Here is an 18,007-nt window from a genome sequence, read left to right as displayed (position 1 = left end):
GAATGAACCCCACTTGGTCATAGTGTATGATTTTTTTAATGTGTCTTTGGATTTGATTTGCAAGTATTTTGTTGAGGATTTTTGCATCTATATTCATTAGGGAGATTGGCCGGTAGTTTTCCTTTTTTTGTAGCATCTTTGCCTGGTTTTGGTATTAGATTGATGTTAGCTTCATAAAGTGAGTTAGGTAGTGTTCCATTTTCTTCAATGTTTTTTGAAAGAGTTTGAGTAAGATTGGTGTCAGTTCTTTCTGGAAAGTTTGGTAGAATTCCCCTGTGAAGCCATCTGGCCCTGGGCATTTAATTTGTGGAAGATTTTTGATGACTGATTGGATCTCTTTGCTTGTGATGGGTTGATTGAGGTCTTCTATTTCTTCTCTGGTCAGTCTAGGTTGTTTCATATGTTTCCAGGAAATTGTCCATTTCCTCTACATTATCGAGTTTTGTTGGCATACAGTTGTTCATAGTATCCTCTTATAATTTTTTTAATTTCTTCAGGATCTGCAGTTATGTCACCTTTTTCATTCATATTTTGTTTATATGGGTCTTCTCTCTTTTTGATTTTGTCAGTCTAGTAGGGCTTGTCAATCTTGTTGATCTTCTCAAGAACCAACTTTTGGTGATAGTTATCCTCTCTATTGTTTTTTTGTTCTCTATGTCATTTATTTCTGCTTTAATCCTTGTTATTTCTTTTCTTGTACTTGGTTTTAGGATTGGTTTGCTGTTCATTTCTAGCTTCTTCAGTTGATCCATTAGTTCTTTGATTTTGGCTCTTTCTTCCTTTTTAATATATGCGTTTAGTGCTATAAATTTCCCCCTTAGCACTGCTTTTGCTGCATCCCATAGGTTTTGGTATGCTGTGTTCTCATTTCATTCGTCTGTATAATATTTAGCAATTTCTCTTGCTATTGTCTTCGTTAACCCACTGATTGTTTAGGAGGTGTGTTGTTTAACCTCCAGGTATTTGTGAATTTTCTAAGTCTCTGATGGTTATTGACTTCTAATTGTATTCCATTGTGGTCAGAGAATGTGCTTTGAATAATTTCAATCTTTTTAAATTTATTGAGGCTTGTTTTATGTCCCAGCATATGATCTATTCTGGAGAAAGTTCCGTGAGCACTAGAAAAGTATGTGTATCTTGGTGATTTGGGATGTAATGTTCTGTACATGTCTGTTAAATCTAATTCATTTATCAGATTGTTCAGGTTTTCAATTTCCTTATTGGTCTTCTGTCTGGTTGATCTATCTACAGGAGAGAGTGATGTGTTGAAGCCTCCCACAATTATTGTGGAAACATCAATTGCTTCCTTTAGTTTTGCCAGTGTTTCTCTCATGTATTTTGTGGCACCTTGATTGGGTGCATAGACATTTATGATTGTTATTTCTTCTTGTTGAATTGCCCCTTTATTAGTATGTAGTGGCCTTCTTTGTCTCTCAAAACATCCCTACATTTAAAGTCTATTTTATCTGAGATTAATATTGCTATACCTGCTTTCTTTTGGCTGTAGCTTGCATGAAATATTTTTTTCCATCTTTTCACTTTCAATTGCTTTGTGTCCCTGTGTCTAAGATGAGTCTCTTGTATGCAACATACTGATGGTTCATTTTTTTTTGATCCATTCTGCGAATCTATATCTTTTAATTGGGGAGTTTAATCCATTTACATTCAACATTATAACCGTGAAGGCATTTCTTGAATCAGCCATCTTATCCTTTGGTTTATGTTTTGTCATATATATTTTTCCCCTCTCTCTATTAATATCCTTTATTGTACCCATACCGAATCTCTTTAGTACTGAACCTCTTCTCCAAGTCTCTCTGTCCTTTCTTTGTTTCTCTGTCTGTAGGGGCTCCCTTAGTATCTCCAGTAGGGCAGGTCTCTTGTTAGCAAATTCTCTCAGCATTTGTTTGTCTGTGAAAATTTAAGCTCTCCCTCAAATTTGAAGGAGAGCTTTGCTGGATAAGTATTCTTGGTTGGAAATTTTTTCTCACTCAGAATTTTAAATATATCGTGCCACTGCCTTCTTGCCTCCATGGTGGCTGCTGAGTAGTCACTACTTAGTCTTATGCTGTTTCCTTGTATGTGGTGAATTGCTTTCTCTTGCTGCTTTCAGAACTGCTCCTTCTCTTCCGTGTTTGACAGTGTGATCAGAATATGTCTCGGAGTGGGTTTATTGGATTTATTCTATTTGGAGTTCGCTGAGCATTTATGGTTTGTGTATTTATGGTTGTTTAGAAGATTTGGGAAGTTTTCCCCAACAATTTCTTTGAATACTCTTCCTAGACCTTTACCCTTTCTTCCCTTCTGGGACATCAATGAGTCTTATATTCGGACGTTTCATATTATCTATCATATCCCTGAGGTCCATTCGATTTTCAATTTTTTTCCCCATTCTTTCTTTTATGCTTTCATTTTCCATTCTGTCATCTTCCAGGTCACTGATCGTTGTTCAACCTTCCTCTAGTCTTGTACTATGAGTGTCCAGAATCTTTTTAATTTGGTCAACAGTTTCTTTAATTTCCATAGATCGTCTATTTTTTTATTTAGTCTTGCAATGTCTTTCTTTATGCTCTTCTAGGGTCTTCTTGATTTCCTTCATATCCCGTACTATGGTCTCATTGTTCATCTTTAGTTCTTTGAGGAGCTGCTCTAGGTGCTGTGTCTCTTCTGGTCTTTTGATTTGGGTGCTTGGGCTTGGGTTATCCATATCGTCTGGTTTTTTCATATGCTTTATAATTTTCTGTTGTTTTTGGCCTCTTGGAATTTGCTGAACTTGATAGGGTTCTTTTAGGATGTGTAGACCAATTGAAGTCCTTATCTCTAATTTATCAGATCTACAGCTTCGTGGAGTACACTTTCTTTAACTAACCAGCAGGTGGCATCCACGAGCCACCTGTTCTCTGCAAGCCAGTTCTCCCCTGCTTTGCCTTTGTGGTGAGTGGGGGAGTGAGTCTTGTGGCGTCCAATTGGTGTACCAAGCTTGCGTGTGTAGTTGGTGTTGCCCGCCCTGTATATGGGGCGTGTTTCTGGGCAGTCAGGATGGGGGGTGGCTTCTAACAATCAATCTCCCTGATTGATCCTGGAGTTTTTAAGCGGCTGCAATAGTCTAATCCTTCAGTTCAGTCTGCCACAGTTGTACTCTGCCACTTACCCCACAAGTTCCTTGGTATTGGCGTATGGCTCCTGAACTTGCAAGGTGGTCCCTATTCCAGGCCGTGCACCCCCCTGAGTCCTCTGTTGAGGGATGACTGTGCTATGTCACAGGTGAGTTGCTGTCCCCCCAGGGCGGTTCTGGGCTGCTGGGCTGTGTAGGGAGGCTCCCAGTCTGCTGAATGATGGCTGAATGGGGCTTGTGTTTAATTCCACACTGCTCCACCTTCCCAGCTCTGGGACAATCAGCTGAGGTTGCAGGGAAGGCTAATGTCCACACCCAGTTTGTGGAGTGTGGCCTGTTATTTGAAGCACTTCCGTCACACTGGGTTGTGTGGGGGCAGCTCTGGGCTATGGGGCTGGCGATGGGCAGGAGTGTTTCCTGTCCACCAGGATGATGGCTGTGAGCGGGACACCCCCCTTTTCTTGGGAAGTTGTGGTGTTTAGTGAATTTTCTCAGCCACTGGATTATTGCCTTTTGTCTCAGAGCTCTCTTAGTTCTTCTCTTGTCTTGACCTGCCCAAATTGCAAGTCTTTGAAGCTTTCTGTATTGGGCTTCTTAGAGTAATTGTTTTAGAAAAAGAAAAAAGGATTAAAAAACAAAAACAAAAACAAAAACAAAGGGCCCCCCTCACAGATCTAATGGGTTATTGAAATGCTAAGAGACAAAGCAATTAGGGCCATTAAGGAAAGGTCCACAGGGCAGAGAGATCAGCTTTTCTTCAGGATTTGCATATGAGCCTCAGGGCCTGAGCTCTGCCCTTCCGCTTTCTATGTTCAACAGAACTCCAAAAATCCTCTGCTTTTATTTTGGAGTTTTTCGTGCTGTTTTTTCCCATGTCTGTCTCCTCTCTGCTGGGCTGGCTGCTCTCAGATTCTCTGGTGTCTGGTCTCAGTCTATCTATGGTTGGAGTTTGGATCAGTAGAATGAGTTTCCGATAAGGGCTGCCACTGCAGTTCTCCCTTCTCCTTCCCGGAGCTGACAGCCCCTCCTCCCACGGGACTGAGCCTGGCAGGGAGGGGGCGCGGGTCCCCTGACCGCAAAAACTTACAGATTTCGCTGATCTCAGCATTTCCACATTTTCATGAGTGTTGTATGAAGTATGTCCAAAGTCAGATTGCTCTGTGGTGTCCAGTCCACGCAGTTCCTGGCTTTCTACCTACTTTCCTGGAGGAGTAACTAAAACATACAGCTCACCAGTCCGCCATCTTTCCCCGCCTCCTTGCCTTGGCCACTTTCTATCCCGCTCTGGAGGGTTGCAGCCCAGCACCTGTCTCTTCCTTGGGGGCAGGCTCAGTCCTCTCTGGGCAGCTGGGAGAAATGGCCCCACTCCCAACTCCCCTGAGAACTCTGTAGTGCATGGCTCTGCCCTGCACGCTGGGTGCTGGCCCCAGGGGCTTATTCTCTCCCACCCAGCCCACTGCTTTGAGCCTGACATAAGGAGTATTGGTGGAAGATCTGCCTACTCTGGGGCTCTTGTCACATCTGGGAGACTTGGTCACACCCTTGCTGGTGGCAAAAAGACACCAGGCACCTGGGCAATTGCAGGTCTGAAGGGCTTGGGCGGAGATAGGATTCTCAGCTCTGCATTGTGGAGGGACAGCCTGCCCCAGCTTGGAGTCCCTGTGCCTGGCCTGTTTTCTGGTGTGTAGACTGTACACACATGCAGGGCTACCACGTCACACAACTCTGGGGCACCATTCACATGGAACCCAGTGCAGCAGTGCCGGGACACATGTGCACACACGCCACTTATATGCATGGGCGTCAGTCTTGCATTGTGCGTGACCTCTTTGCCATACCTCAGCACTCCAGATACATGAAAATCCAACCTGGTGCAAACTACAACAAAAAAACAGGCGGTGATTTCACCCACCCTAGGAATTGAATGACTTCCCCCAGGCCATTTGAAATAGGATTCATTTATATCTAACTTCTTGGGACTACATCCAACTCTAACAAGTAAGGGGCCCCTGAACTCCTGTGACTCATGCCTGCATTAAAGGCATGCCTGCATGGAAGGATGATTGTGCATTAGCTTGAAAGAGGCCTTTGCTGCAGGTGTCTGGCAAATCCTGGCCAAAGCTGTAAACCATCAGACAAGGAAATCCCCACAGTTCTACTGGTCCCTGAGAAGTAGCAAGGGCCACAATAAGGAGAGAGTACTCGAATTCAAATACATGATGATGCAAGCCCTGGGTAGTTAATTTACTGAACTGCGTGTGGATGCTGTAAGTGCAGCACCTTTGTTCCTTCTGGCAGGTGTGGGGAGGGAGACAGTGGAGGGATCTGGCAAGAGTGACCCTAGAATCGGTGTCGGAGGTCACGCGGGGAACCTATTCATCTTCTGATTGAGGAAATGGATCCAGAAAGGGTAAGACATTACCCCAGGGTTGAACAGCATGTGAGGGGCAAAGCCAGGACCCCACACTTGGTCTTCTGAGGCCCAGCCCTGGGGCTCTGCCACATGCAGCTGCCTCTACAAATCAGGGAGAAGCCCAAGCCAGTGACTCAGAGCCCCCTTGGCAGTTTTGCTGATAAGTTTTTGTTTGTTTGTTTTGAAGTAAGATGTTCTGCCTTTATTAAAGTCTTTAGCAAATTATAGTGATTTTGACTTTTTCAGACATGTTTGAATTACTCACAGTCTGGAATTCCCAGGCAGGGGCTGAGACCCAGAGAAGTAGCAGAGTATAGAAGTTAAGGGCACAGGATTTGGGTCAGATGGATCTGAGTTCAGATGCCCACTTGGCAACTTACCAGCTATGTGAGTTAACCACTCGGAGCCTTAGCTTCCTCATCTATTTTGGTGACTAACATGGGAACTTAGTTTAAGGGTTGCTGGGGGACTATACGAGGTAATGAGTGGGGAGCACTTGGCCCCTCAGAGGCCTGAGGAAATGGGCCCTGGGGCTCCATTCTGGGTACCCGCTGGAGAAGGATGGTCAGGGGCTCACTTAACAAGGAGAGTCAGCCTGCACGGATGCTTCAAGCAAAGATGACTTGGAGCCTATTGATGAGGAACCTGGCTGTGTGGGTTCAAATCTGGCTCTGTCGCTGCCCTGGGGCCAAAGGACTTGCCCTCTCTGAGGCTCAGTTTTCCTCTAGGAAAAATACAGATAATGACAGCTCAGGTTTGTTGCAAGATCTGCATTTTCAGGGTTTACGTCAGTTCCTGGCACACAGATGATCATTCTATCACCGTCCCTGTTCTTTCTGCCCATGCCCGTGGTTACGGCAGGGTAGCAACTGCTTGTGTGTCTGCAGAGCTAGTGGGAGAGTTTCCACAGCTCTGTTTCTGCCAAATATGGTGTGAATTTGTGCTTTCCATGTTCAGCATGAGGCCTCTTGGCCCTTGCCCATGCTTTTCTCTTTGCCAAGACACCCCTTAATTCTCTGTCCCACCTATCGACATCCTTCCAAGGCCCAGTCTGAACCTGGTGAGCTCTCCTTGTCAGAAACAGTCACTGGAAAGTTCAACAAATATTTATTGAGTGCCTACTATGTCCAAGATCTGTGCTAGAGACAATCCATTGCTGTACTTGAGCACTTATTTTATCCTGTCCTCTTCTATAGCATTCATTTTTCTCTCTAGAGTCTGGACAGTAAAGGGGCTTATAACCTTGCGTAGGGTTCCATGGCCAGTTGTATGAGGGCAGCCCCTCCACAGACCTCTCAACTAGAGGACAGGACCCACTGTATCAGTCTCCCCAGCCATGAGCCAGTTGCAGGCAGATCTGAGCATGCTCAGAAGGACCGCATGGTACCACCACCCAGTGGGGGATTCAAAGCCCTTGGGAGGTAGCCCCCAAGGAAGGCAAAGCCTTTCAACTGTTATTGTAAGTATGCTTCTCCTCCGTGGGCTGCGTGGAGATCAAACAATGAAGGAAGTGGAAGGTTGCTCTCAGAAAAAAACACCGTATTTTTAGAACTATTCGGTGGTTTAGGATGTTTGCCCCAATGCTGCCTTTCAGTGGCAGGGGGTGGGGTTGGGGTGTGGACGCCAAACGCTGTGACTTCGAGCTGAGGGTTGGTGGGGAGCGGTTTTACTGGCGGTAGAGGTTCCAGGGGTGAGGCTGAGGGTGGGAGAACTGTCTGTCCATCACTTGTCTTTCTTGAAGACCAGAGCCTCAGGCCATAGCACTTCAGGACTGGGGGCCCCTCCAAGACCTCTGGCTCTGTCTTCTTTGAGAGATGGGAAAACTGAGGCCCAGAGAGGAGCAGAGGCTTGGCTGATCTCCTCCCACCCATCCCCTCCACACCCCATCTGAGCAGACTGGCCTTGACAACCACGTGAAACCCTTAGAGAACAATGCATGCATTCTGTAATCAGGGCTAATTGGTGTGGTTCAGGGGAGGATGGTTGCTAGCTGTTTGGGGGCAGGAAAGCGGTGGGACTCCCAACAAACCGCCCAGGAAGATTCCATGGAGAATTAGAGTAGCTCCTGGGGCGTGGGAAGGGTAAAACTTGAATAGATGAGAGGACAGTCCAGAAGCATGGGCAAAAAGCTGGGAGGTGGGGAACGGTAGGAGACAGGCAACTTGGTCATCCACAGACCGGATGAGACAGGCCAAGGTGACTTGTCTGTGCTCCAAGCACTTCAGAACCTGCTTTGTTAACTTCTATTGGGCCTCATTTTCAAAGGTCGGGGGAGAAGTAAATTGGCTGCTCCCCATTCCCAGAAGGGAGCAGAGAGAGGTTTGTTGGGGGGCTGCCCAGCACCCACCCCCATGTCTCCCTAGTGCCTCTACCTTATAATCGGTGCAGCCCTGCCTTAATGTTTTAGCCCACATCCCAAACAGCCAGGCTGGGATGGTGAGCTATAATTTATATCATTTTTCATATGGCTTATAGTCTCCAAAGGCTCAGACTCCTTCAAATGGGAACCACATTGGAGAAGGGATAAACCAAGAGGATGGAATGTTAAGAAATCTGGTCCCAGGAAGCCACCTGCTTCTCATTTGGGATGTGCCTGGATTTATTGTTTGGTTCCAGGGCCTCGCTGGTTTGTTGAGATGGCAGGGTGGCCGTGGATCACTTCCTTGACAGGCGTCAGCACTGGGGCTGGACAAGCTGCTTGCTGGGCTGCCTGGCCTCGGCTGCTCAGTGAGGTCTGCGCAGCCTCCAGGGCCCTGGTGCGGAGCTCTGCAGAGGCAGTTGGGAGCACACTGCTCTTTGTCCTCTCCTGTCACCACAGAACAAAGCCATCTGCAGAAAACTGAGTCTGGGTGTACTCCCACGCCTGTGGGAGACAAGGGAGAGGGCTCCCCAAGTCACTGCTTATTCCAAATTGAGAAGCAATGCACCAAAGTGGGCAAGGAGGGCGTCTGTACACGACATGGGAGAATCCTAAAAACACGGCTTAGAGCGAAAGAAGCCAGACACAAGAGAGCCTGTATGAGTGAGTCCATTTGTATAAAGTTCAAAACTAGGCAAAACTATTCTATGGTGTTAGGGGAGGCAAGTTTAGGGGTAAAACTATAAAGAAAAATGTGGAGGTGATTTACCCTAAGAGCTGGGATAGTGGTGACCTTTAGTTAGGAGGGAGAAGAAGGGTTTGGGAGGGGCGTAGGGGGTTCCTGGGGACTGGCCACGTTCTAGCCCTTCATTCTGGAGCTGACTACATGGGCGTCACACACAGTAATTCATTAAACTGTACATTTGTGTTTTATGTACTTTTTGAATGTGTTCTTTCTCAATGAAACAGACAAAAAAAAACAAAAAACAAAAAACAAAAAAAAAACAAAACTGGTGGCATTGGATCACGGAACATGGCACACACTGGTGGTTTGCCTCATTTCTCCAGCTGACTTTCAGCAGCTGATCCCACTTTACCCTGAGTGCTCCCTTCTCCCCTCCCCCAGATCTGTCACCCCCTCCCAGTTGTCCCATCCAGCCTGGCTCAGGCCCAGACCTGCCTCGGGGCCAACTGAGCCCCAGGCTGACGGGGCTTCCTGATCCCCCAGGGAGCCTGGATGCCCAGGGGGCTGTGGGGAGCCCCCTTCTCAGTAGCCCCCAACCCACGCTGGGCCTACCCTGGCCCGGGGAGCACAGGCTCCCTCGGTCAGAGCGAGTCCTCATCTTCCCTCACCAGTTCAGGAATTGTCAGAGCTGTGTGGACTTCCTCACCTGGGTTCCTGAAGGAACTGTCCTTGGCTGCAGGCTGAGTAAATAAAAAGGTCAAAGGACATCAGTGGCGGCCATCGTGCAGCCTCTGGGAGTGGGGCCTGCCCTGGCCACGCCAGCTCTCCCTGAGGGGTGCCCTGGAGGGCCCTCACTGTCAATGCAGGGCACAGCTTCAGAACATGCACATGTTTTGAAGAAAAAGAAAATCTCTGTTCTTCAAAGTTCTGTTTGCTCCTTTTATTTTCTTCAAGGAGAACGACTGATACATGAAGGCATATATTGCCTTTTAATGAGTAAAAGGAATCCTTCGATGTTGTTGAAGAAATCATATGAGAAAATGAACAGTGTGGGCCGGGGGGTTCCTAGATGGGAGGGGAGAGTGGGTTGCAGGGGCCGGCCTCCACCGCGCTCCATTTTTCTGGGGGCAGATGCGTCTCCCTGAGGTGCCCAGACCTCCTGGCTCTTGCCCGGCCCTTTCAGGTGAGAAACTTTCCATTGTTGCCTTATCTCACGGCAATCACTGCGCTGCCTTGCAGCCACCACAGGTGCACGCAGACCTGAGGCCCCGAGCTGTTCCGCTCCCTTTGTGCCAAGCAGAGCTGGGGACACAAACCCCAGCATGAAACGGCGCCCACAACCACAAGGCCCGGTGTGCGCCCTCTGAAACCGTATGTCAAGACAATTACCGGCAATTTCCATAGCATGGTTTGTTTTTTGTTCAAAGGCCATGGAGGCATTCTCAGCAGCAGACCAAAATATAGTATTCCCACCACATGCCGCCCCCATAAATGTGCGATAAAAGCTGTGGTTGCTTTGTCCTGGCTCTTCCTTTTAACAGTCAAACCTTCGAGTTTGATGTTGAAACTGCTTTTTTCTTAAAGTGTACTTTGATGGCTCAGATAACGCTCCACGATAAGGAGCCTGCCTTCAAAACCACTCACTGTATCTCGTGCTCACTATTAGGACGCACGTCACAAGGGAAAACCGGGCGCCTGAATTTATGAGAAGTGGGATACGAATGTGCTGAGTTTGTGAAATTCTCTTCTCTGCTGCCTGTGCTAGAGGTTTTGCAAAAGAAGAACCAGGCACTGATCAGAAGGGGGTTGGGTGAGAAGAGAACGTGGTGGACAATATCCCAGAAACAGGCATTTTCCCTTGGCTGAGACTCTGCTCTTGGCCACTTGTGTCCATCGGATCTCCCCAGCTGAAAAGACTCCGTGATGTTGATGTTAAGAGGCCCAGAGTATCCAAGAGCTTGGGAATGTCCAAGCACTCCTGGGGGAGGTTGCCGAGGTTCCGGATTCATCAGCCACCGCATCTCCTGTGGTTGAGTTTGAGCTCTTCTGTTTGTTCATCAATATTTGGAATCCACCAAGAGCTGCCTGTACCTAGAATCATCACATCACAATTGGACGAGGCCCTGTGCTCTTCTGTGTAAACGCTGATTGATATTTTCAGAGCACTTTCATGTCCTTTGTCTCACCTCCCATCCTATGAGAAGTCTGACTTCAGAATGGTGGCCAGCAAAACCCTGGTAGATGTACTTTGCCCATTTTATGAATAGAGTAAGAGTGACTAAGGCAATGACCAGCCATATCTGCAAAAAGAACTCTGAGGCTGAGGAGAGGGCTTCCCAGTGGAGGTGCCATCGTTGCGTCTGCAGAGACCAGGCATTTTCAAAGCCATCTGAGCTCTGGCCTGAAATCAGTGACTGCTGAAATCTCTCAGGAGAGACCTTCTTGGACCTTGGTTGCATTTTAATCTCTGCCTTGTGTTCAGGGAGCCCAGAGGTCCCAGGCCTGAGAGGCATAGGGGCTAGAGCTGACCTGGATCAGACAGACTGAGGCTTAAATACTGACTTACTAGCTGTGTGACTTTAAGTGAGTTACTTCACCTCTCTGGTCCTCAGCATCTTCATTAGGAAAATGCAGGTTTCATAGCCAAAGCTCTTTAGGGTCCCTGCCAGGCGTGACAGTCTGTGATTCTGTGATTCTATGAATTACCCTGAATTTGCATAAGCATAACATCTTATAGGTTTCAAAGCACTTTCACATGCCTTTCAGCAGCTCATTTGATCTCCACCACAGCTCTGTGGGGTGGGCAGACAGGCAGGCGTGCCATGTTTTCATATCCCCATGAGAAGTGGAGAAATTGAGACCTGGAGAGTTTATGTGGCTAGCCATAGGAGCCACAGCAAGCTGGTGGCTAGCCAGGATTTTTGGACCACTCCCTTGTGGGCAGCTCCACCTGTCAGGAATCCCACCCTGCCATCCTGGAGGGCTGTGCCAAACACTGGTCTCAGGGCCATGGCATTCACTGGGACTGAGGTTCAGGCCAGAGATTCAGGGTCTCGCTTGGCGTGCCTGGACCTCCCAGGCCTCTTTACTATGTGCAGCTCCAGTGGCTGGGCCCTCAGCCCAGCACAGAAAACATGGCAGCATTTGAGCAGATGCTCCAGGAGGCAGTTACAAAGGCCCTTCCGGAGTGGAGGCCCTGGATTCACTGCTCCGACTCTTCCCACCTCAGCCACTCCCATGGGTGCCCCCTCCCTGCCTTTGGTCACACAGATATCCCTCCCTGGTATCCCCTCCTTCCTCCTCCCTGCCAATCTAATTCCCAGCTACCCTTTAAGGTCTACACCAAACAATACTTGCTCAAGCCAGGGCTCTGCAAACATTATTTAACCCTCTCTAAGTCTGTTTCCTCATCTGTAAAACAGGAATTTAAATACCCACTTTAGCCCCATTTGTCCCCCATTTTACAGATGAGAAAACTGAGGTTCAGGGGGTTAAACTACTTTCCTGAGGTCACGTAACTTGTAAGGGATGGAGCCAGCATTGGGTCCTTCTGTCCTAAAAAACCCAGGATGCACCACGCCACACTGATACTTACCCCATCTGCAGAGCACTCAAGGGCCCCTAAGGCCCATGGCCCCGCTTCCCTCCTCCAAGCACCCCCAGGCCTCTGTGAGTGCGGGTTCAGGGATCTCTCTGGGCTCTGAGTCCCCAGGTCAGATACTGTGTCTGGTTCAGCTCCAGAGGTCTGCCTGGCACATGGTTGGTCCTTGGCAAGCCCTTGCTAGTTGAAGGCTCAGAGAGTGAAACAGTGTCTGCTGGGCAGAGAGGTGCCAAGGCTGGGAGATACCTGGAGGCCTGGGGGCTCCTGCTTCTTCCAGCTGGCCCCAGAGGGCTAAGCTACTGAATGTCCCGGGGCTTTCTGGCCTAGCACCTGGAGTGCAGAAGCACAGTGGAAGGTCCAGTTTGCTTTTCCCACACTGTCTGCAAACTTGGTCCTAACTTTTCTAATTACACATAGTAATGTGATATTTACAAGCACAGGCTCAGAGTTGGACACTTTGTCCCCCATCTGCCATGTGACCCAGGAAAAGTGACTTCATGTATTTTGTGGATCTAAGACTTCATTCATTGTAAGATGTACCATATTTTATGTCCCACCAAGAAGGGAAAAAGCACTCACTGTCAATAAACTAGGACAAGCTGTCAATTGTAAGATGCGTCTTGATTTCAGGGATGTTAAGATTTGTACAGACACTTCACAAAAGAGAATACAGGAATGGCCAATAAGCACATGAAAAGATGCTTAAAATCATTAGTCATCAGGGAAATGTGAATTAAAACCACAATAAGATACTAGTGTTCATCCAGTAGAATGGCTAGTAAAACAACTGAACCAAAAAACAACTGCCCATACCAAGTGTTGACAAGGGATGTGGAGCAACTGGAATTCTCACATGCTGCTGATGGGAATGTGAAACCACTTTGGATAACAGTTTGGAAGTTTATTAAAGCATTAAACATACACCTATTATATGAGCTGGACATTCTATGCCTAGGTATTTACCCAGGAGAACTGAAAGCAGATGTCCACATGGGGACTTATACACAAATGTTTATAGTGACTTCATTTGTAACAGCCCAGAACTGGAAGCAACCCAATGTCTGTCAACAAGGGAATGGATAAAAAAATTGTGGTGCATCATACAAGGAACAGTACTTGGCAATACAAAGGAATTACCTAACAGCACACACAACTTGGATAAATCTCATGATAATTATGTTGAATGGAGAAAAAAAAAAAAAACACAGATAAAACTCTAGAAAATGCAGACTAATCTATAGTGACCAAAAGTAGATCAGTGGTTGCCTAAGGATGGGGGTAGAAGGAGGGAGGAATAGATTACAAAGAGGCATGAGGAAATTCTGAGGGTGATGGAAATGTTTGATTATGGTGCTGATTGCACAGGTGTTAAACATATGTCAGAACTTATTATACATTTTAAATATGTACAATTTAGTATACTTCAATTATATTCTGATAAAGTTGAAAAATATAGGAACAAATGTACATTTTAGAATACAACAGTTTTCTTATCCGTGACCCAGAAATATTGCCATGAGGCTTAAATAAGGTCGGCGTTATCCCAGTACCTGGTGCTTACTAGATGCACAGTAAACATTCGCTCATGTTATTGGCATCCCCTACACTTAATCTGCGTGGGACACTTTACCTCTGAAGAGGGCCTGCAGCCCCAATATAACCTTTGTTCCCCTGTGAAGCCCTTTGCAGATAATAATGGGGGACTGAGAGAGGCCAGGGGCCCTATTCCAGCTCCCAGGGGAGCCGCTTCAATGCAGCATTCTTGGTCCAGAGTGGGTCCCCAACCCCGTGGCATCTCCCAGTGGCCTGACTGCAGGCAGGACAAGAGGACAATCCCAGCCTCCAAGGGCCTGGAAGGACAAGGCTTGCAGTGCGAAGGGTCCCGAGTCCCCTGCAAGCGAGCCATTCAAAGCCGCCCATCACAGCAGGTGTGAGAAGCCCCCACCGCAGGCCGCCCTCGGGGCAGGCCAAGATTTGACATTACTCACAGCTTCCAGTACCTGCCTGAGCTCAAACAGGAAGCCTGGTTTTTCCTCTCATGTCAACAACAGCCTTTATTTCTCTCTTTCTGTTCTGGCCTCAGGGACTCCCTTGCGGGATGGGTTTCTTGGGGTGTCAGTGGACTTTGGGGCCCAGCGGCAGGTGCCTCAGCCAGAACCTCCTCATTGGGAGGGCCTGGCAGGGGGCTCTGTGGCAACAGGTCTTGGGAATCATCTAGCTTGTCTATGGCTTTGTAAATAAAGTGGGCATCTAGCTGGGCACCTGGTAGGCCCTCAGTATATGTTTATTCAGCCAATCTAGATTGAAATGTAGCATATTCCAAAACAAACGCAGCTCCTCCTAGGTTGCTGGCTAGCTAATATCACCTTTACCTGCTCTCTAGACCAGACACCTGGAGGTGCCTCCCCAGCTTTCCCACCCCCTTGTTCCACCCCAAGAGGACACTGAGTCCATCTGTGCTTCTTCCTCAGTGTTTCCCAAATCTACCGTGTACATTCCATGTTGGCTTAGTACCCCTTGCCCCTGGCACCCCTTGCCCGATGTTGCCATTCTTTCCTCACTGCCTCATATGGCCCCATTTCACCCACAGACCATATAGTAGCCAGGTATATCTTTCCTAGATGCTTGAGGGACCATGTCACAATTGGACCTTCCTCTTTTCACAAGCTGTGCATACCCCTCTATGCCTGTGTGGCAAATTCTAAAGTCCCCACTGTGGCCTATAAGGACCCAGTTGCCTTCTCTCTTGGGACTCATCTTCCCTGCTTCCCAGAGAGCTCTCTGTGCTTGTGTTGGGGAGACCCAGGCGTCTGGGATTCCCTAAACAAGCCACAGTCTTCTTGGCTTCCCGGGCCTTGCACAATGCCCTGGACAGGCCCCCACCCCCCAGCCCCTGTCTGTCCCCAGTCCTCCCAGTGAACCAACTCTCACGCTCAGCTGAATCCCTCTCCCTTCCTGCTGTCCCTCCCTACCCTTCCCTGAGCGCTGGCCAGAGTCCATTTCCCACCTCTGCATGTGCGTGCCTCTCAGTTCTGCATGCACCATCCGTGAGTGTCTCCACGTCTGCCAGCTTCTGAGGTGAGGGGTCTGATTTGGCTCTATACCCAGTGGCCAGCCCAGCCCTGCCCAGTCCAGGAGGGGCCAGCACAGAGCAGGTACCTGGCAGGTATGTGCTGGAAGGCCACCTTTCTTTACCTTTCATAACCTTAGGGGATCAGACTTGGGCTGGAGGCAGCTGATATGCGGCAGAGACTCCCGACCTCTTCCCTGCCCCTCAGACCCCCTGATGCAGCTTTCTTTAGTAAGGAACAGATCCTGCGACATCGGCAATTATTGGGCAGGGCCTCAGGGAGGAGGGTCTCTTTCCAGGGGAGATTCTCTGGACACTGAGCAGCTTTTATTTCCTTCTCTGGCTGTAGCTGGAGATCTGACCTTGTGGCCACGTCTGGAACACTTGGACAACCCAACATTCCATTTTAGTTGGGTGGGTGCGAGGCCTAGGTCTCCTCTGTGCCTCAGTTTCCTCAACTGTACAATGGAGAATACCTGCCTCATCAGTTTATCGTGTGTATTAAATGAGTGAATATATGTAAAGTTCTTACAACAGAGCTTGACACATAGTAAATGTGATATGTTATACCCTAGATGATGAATACGAGGATGGTGATGATGATGATGATGGTTTGGTCCATGATGCTTCCCAGCGTGGTGGGTCGGGTGCAGGCTGGAGTGTGGCGAGGCCAGACCATGTACACAGATCCTTCTCCATGAGTGGTAAACTCCGTGACGGCAGAGGCTGCATCTGGCACATAGGAGGTGCTCAATAAGAGTTTGTTGGGTGGATTTATAATTTATAAATTTATGTTTATAATTTTTTCAGACCAGGCTGAGTTGAAGTTTTCTCTCCTCTGTCAGAAAAGGAAGAATTTGCCAGGCAATTAGGAGAGTAAGGCGGTTTAAGAATGAATGTTTAATCTCTTAAAAGAAGAAATGATTTAAGTGCTTATTTACAAGTGAGATGCTAATTAGTAACAATTATTTTCTGGTCATTAAACCAGACCTCCCCTAGGAGTCCTGTTAGGTAGCCACAGATGCCCAAACTGAGCTAAGAATTGGCAGAGTGCTTGCATTTGTTGAGAACAACCTGATTCAGTTCCCAGAGAGCCAAGTGGTTGGCTCTCTTGTCCTGTGTCTCTTTAGCCTGCTACACCGAAGGCTGCTCAAATCTTTGGATGTGATGGCACCTCTAGAGGTCATCTGACCCAGCCCCCTGCCTCACACCAGACGTACATGGCCACCCTGGATGGAAGCCAGGTCTTGAGCTGCCACACTCAGCTGAGCATGGACCTCCCTGTGCATGGAGCCCTCACACACACCATGGATCTTGCTTGAACCTGAACTCATGGTGGGCCAGGCTGTGCTGGGTGCTGGGGAGAGGACAGAGAGCAAAGCAGACTCAGCTCCACCCACACAGGGCTCAGGGTCCAGGCAGGGAGAAGGGGAGACAGATGTCACACAGACATTGGACACACATAAACATACAATTGCAACACGTGCTACAAAGGAGATGTCTGAGATGACATGGAGGGCTGGCCTCGGCAGGAAATGACATGATCCAAGGGACTCAGGGAGGCTTCTCTGAGAAGTGGGGGTTCAACAGAGATCTGAAGGGTGCATAGGAGTTATGTAAGTGAACACGGAGTTGGGGAAGAGCATTGCCGGCAGAGGGAACAGTATGTGTAGAGGCCCCGAGGCCTGTTGACAAGACAGGGGAGCAGTGAGGTTATAGGTGAACTGGAGATGAGGGTGGGAACTGGGTTTAGGGTCTGGGGACAGTCACCATGACTCCCACAACTCTGCCATTTGCCCTGACTAGGTTTCCCTGGAAAGAAGCCTTCGGAGGTGGTTGTCTCCACAGCACATGTGACAGCTACCAAATATCAAACCTCCATACACACACAGCTCCCTTCACGTGCTTGAAGATCCCTCCATCAGTGCATAATACATAATTCCTTGCCAGGCAAGAGGAACAGGTAAGCATTGTTCTTCTCCAGGTTTCTTTTTTAAACTCTAAGTGCTCTTGAGAAAGGGGAGCCAAAGGTCCACACATTGACAAGTGATTGGGGTGGGAGGAGCCAGAAGGAGAAGATGTCCTGGAAGGGATGAGGCTGCTGCAGACACCCTGAGCTGGGCCTGGCCTGACCCGAGCCTCTCAGGCTGCCATGGTCTTGCAAATGGGCAACCAAACCCCTTGTCCCCAACACATACTATGAGGAGCTTCCTGCTTCTTGGGGTGAACTGGGGTCTGAATCCTGGCACTTGACTTCCGCCCAGGCTCTGCATCTAACAATAGGTTGCAGAACACCCCCAATGTGCTTGTTCCTGGGTACAACTTCCTTTTTCAAATTAGGTTTAATTTAAAAGTTGTTATTCATTCTTTAAAATTGACTTTTAATGACATAAATAATACAGACACTGGGAAATGCCCCAGCATGGTTAAAGCTAGGATTTCCTCATATCAGTTCCTTCCCTGGGGGTTATCAGTTGGGTGAGTCTCCTTCAAGTCCCTTTTCAATCAATGCATTTTCCTCTTTAAGCATGTAGGTAAAAAAATAGTTTTGTTTGGTGTATATTAAGTTGTGTGTGTGCATGTGTGTATGTGTGTGTATGTGTGTGTATGTGCTTGTTTTACATAGTCCAGAAATGCATTATTATTTAGCCACTTCCCTTTTTCACTTAAGGTGTATCTTGGAGAACTTCACACATGGATGTATATGAGCCTACCTCATCCTTTTTAAATGGATGGTATTCCTTAGTGTGCATGGCAATAGGTT

The 18,007-nt window shown here is 47.9% G+C and overlaps 1 long non-coding RNA gene across 1 annotated transcript in view; it reads left to right on the top strand.

The window, feature by feature from the left end:
* LOC119508292 overlaps positions 1-17,171 on the top strand; it is a 35,547-nt gene extending 18,376 nt beyond the window's left edge. The window contains exons 2-3 of the long non-coding RNA XR_005211446.1: positions 15,819-15,989; positions 17,050-17,171. This is a non-coding gene — a long non-coding RNA (uncharacterized LOC119508292). The remainder of the gene's footprint in view (positions 1-15,818; positions 15,990-17,049) is intronic.
* The last annotated feature ends 836 nt before the right edge of the window (positions 17,172-18,007 follow it).

This window comes from Choloepus didactylus, chromosome 13 (assembly GCF_015220235.1).
Source record: "Choloepus didactylus isolate mChoDid1 chromosome 13, mChoDid1.pri, whole genome shotgun sequence".
Lineage (NCBI taxonomy): Eukaryota > Metazoa > Chordata > Mammalia > Pilosa > Megalonychidae > Choloepus > Choloepus didactylus.
The sequence above is the reverse complement of the archived record's forward strand: the minus strand, read 5'-3'. Positions and strand labels throughout refer to the sequence as shown.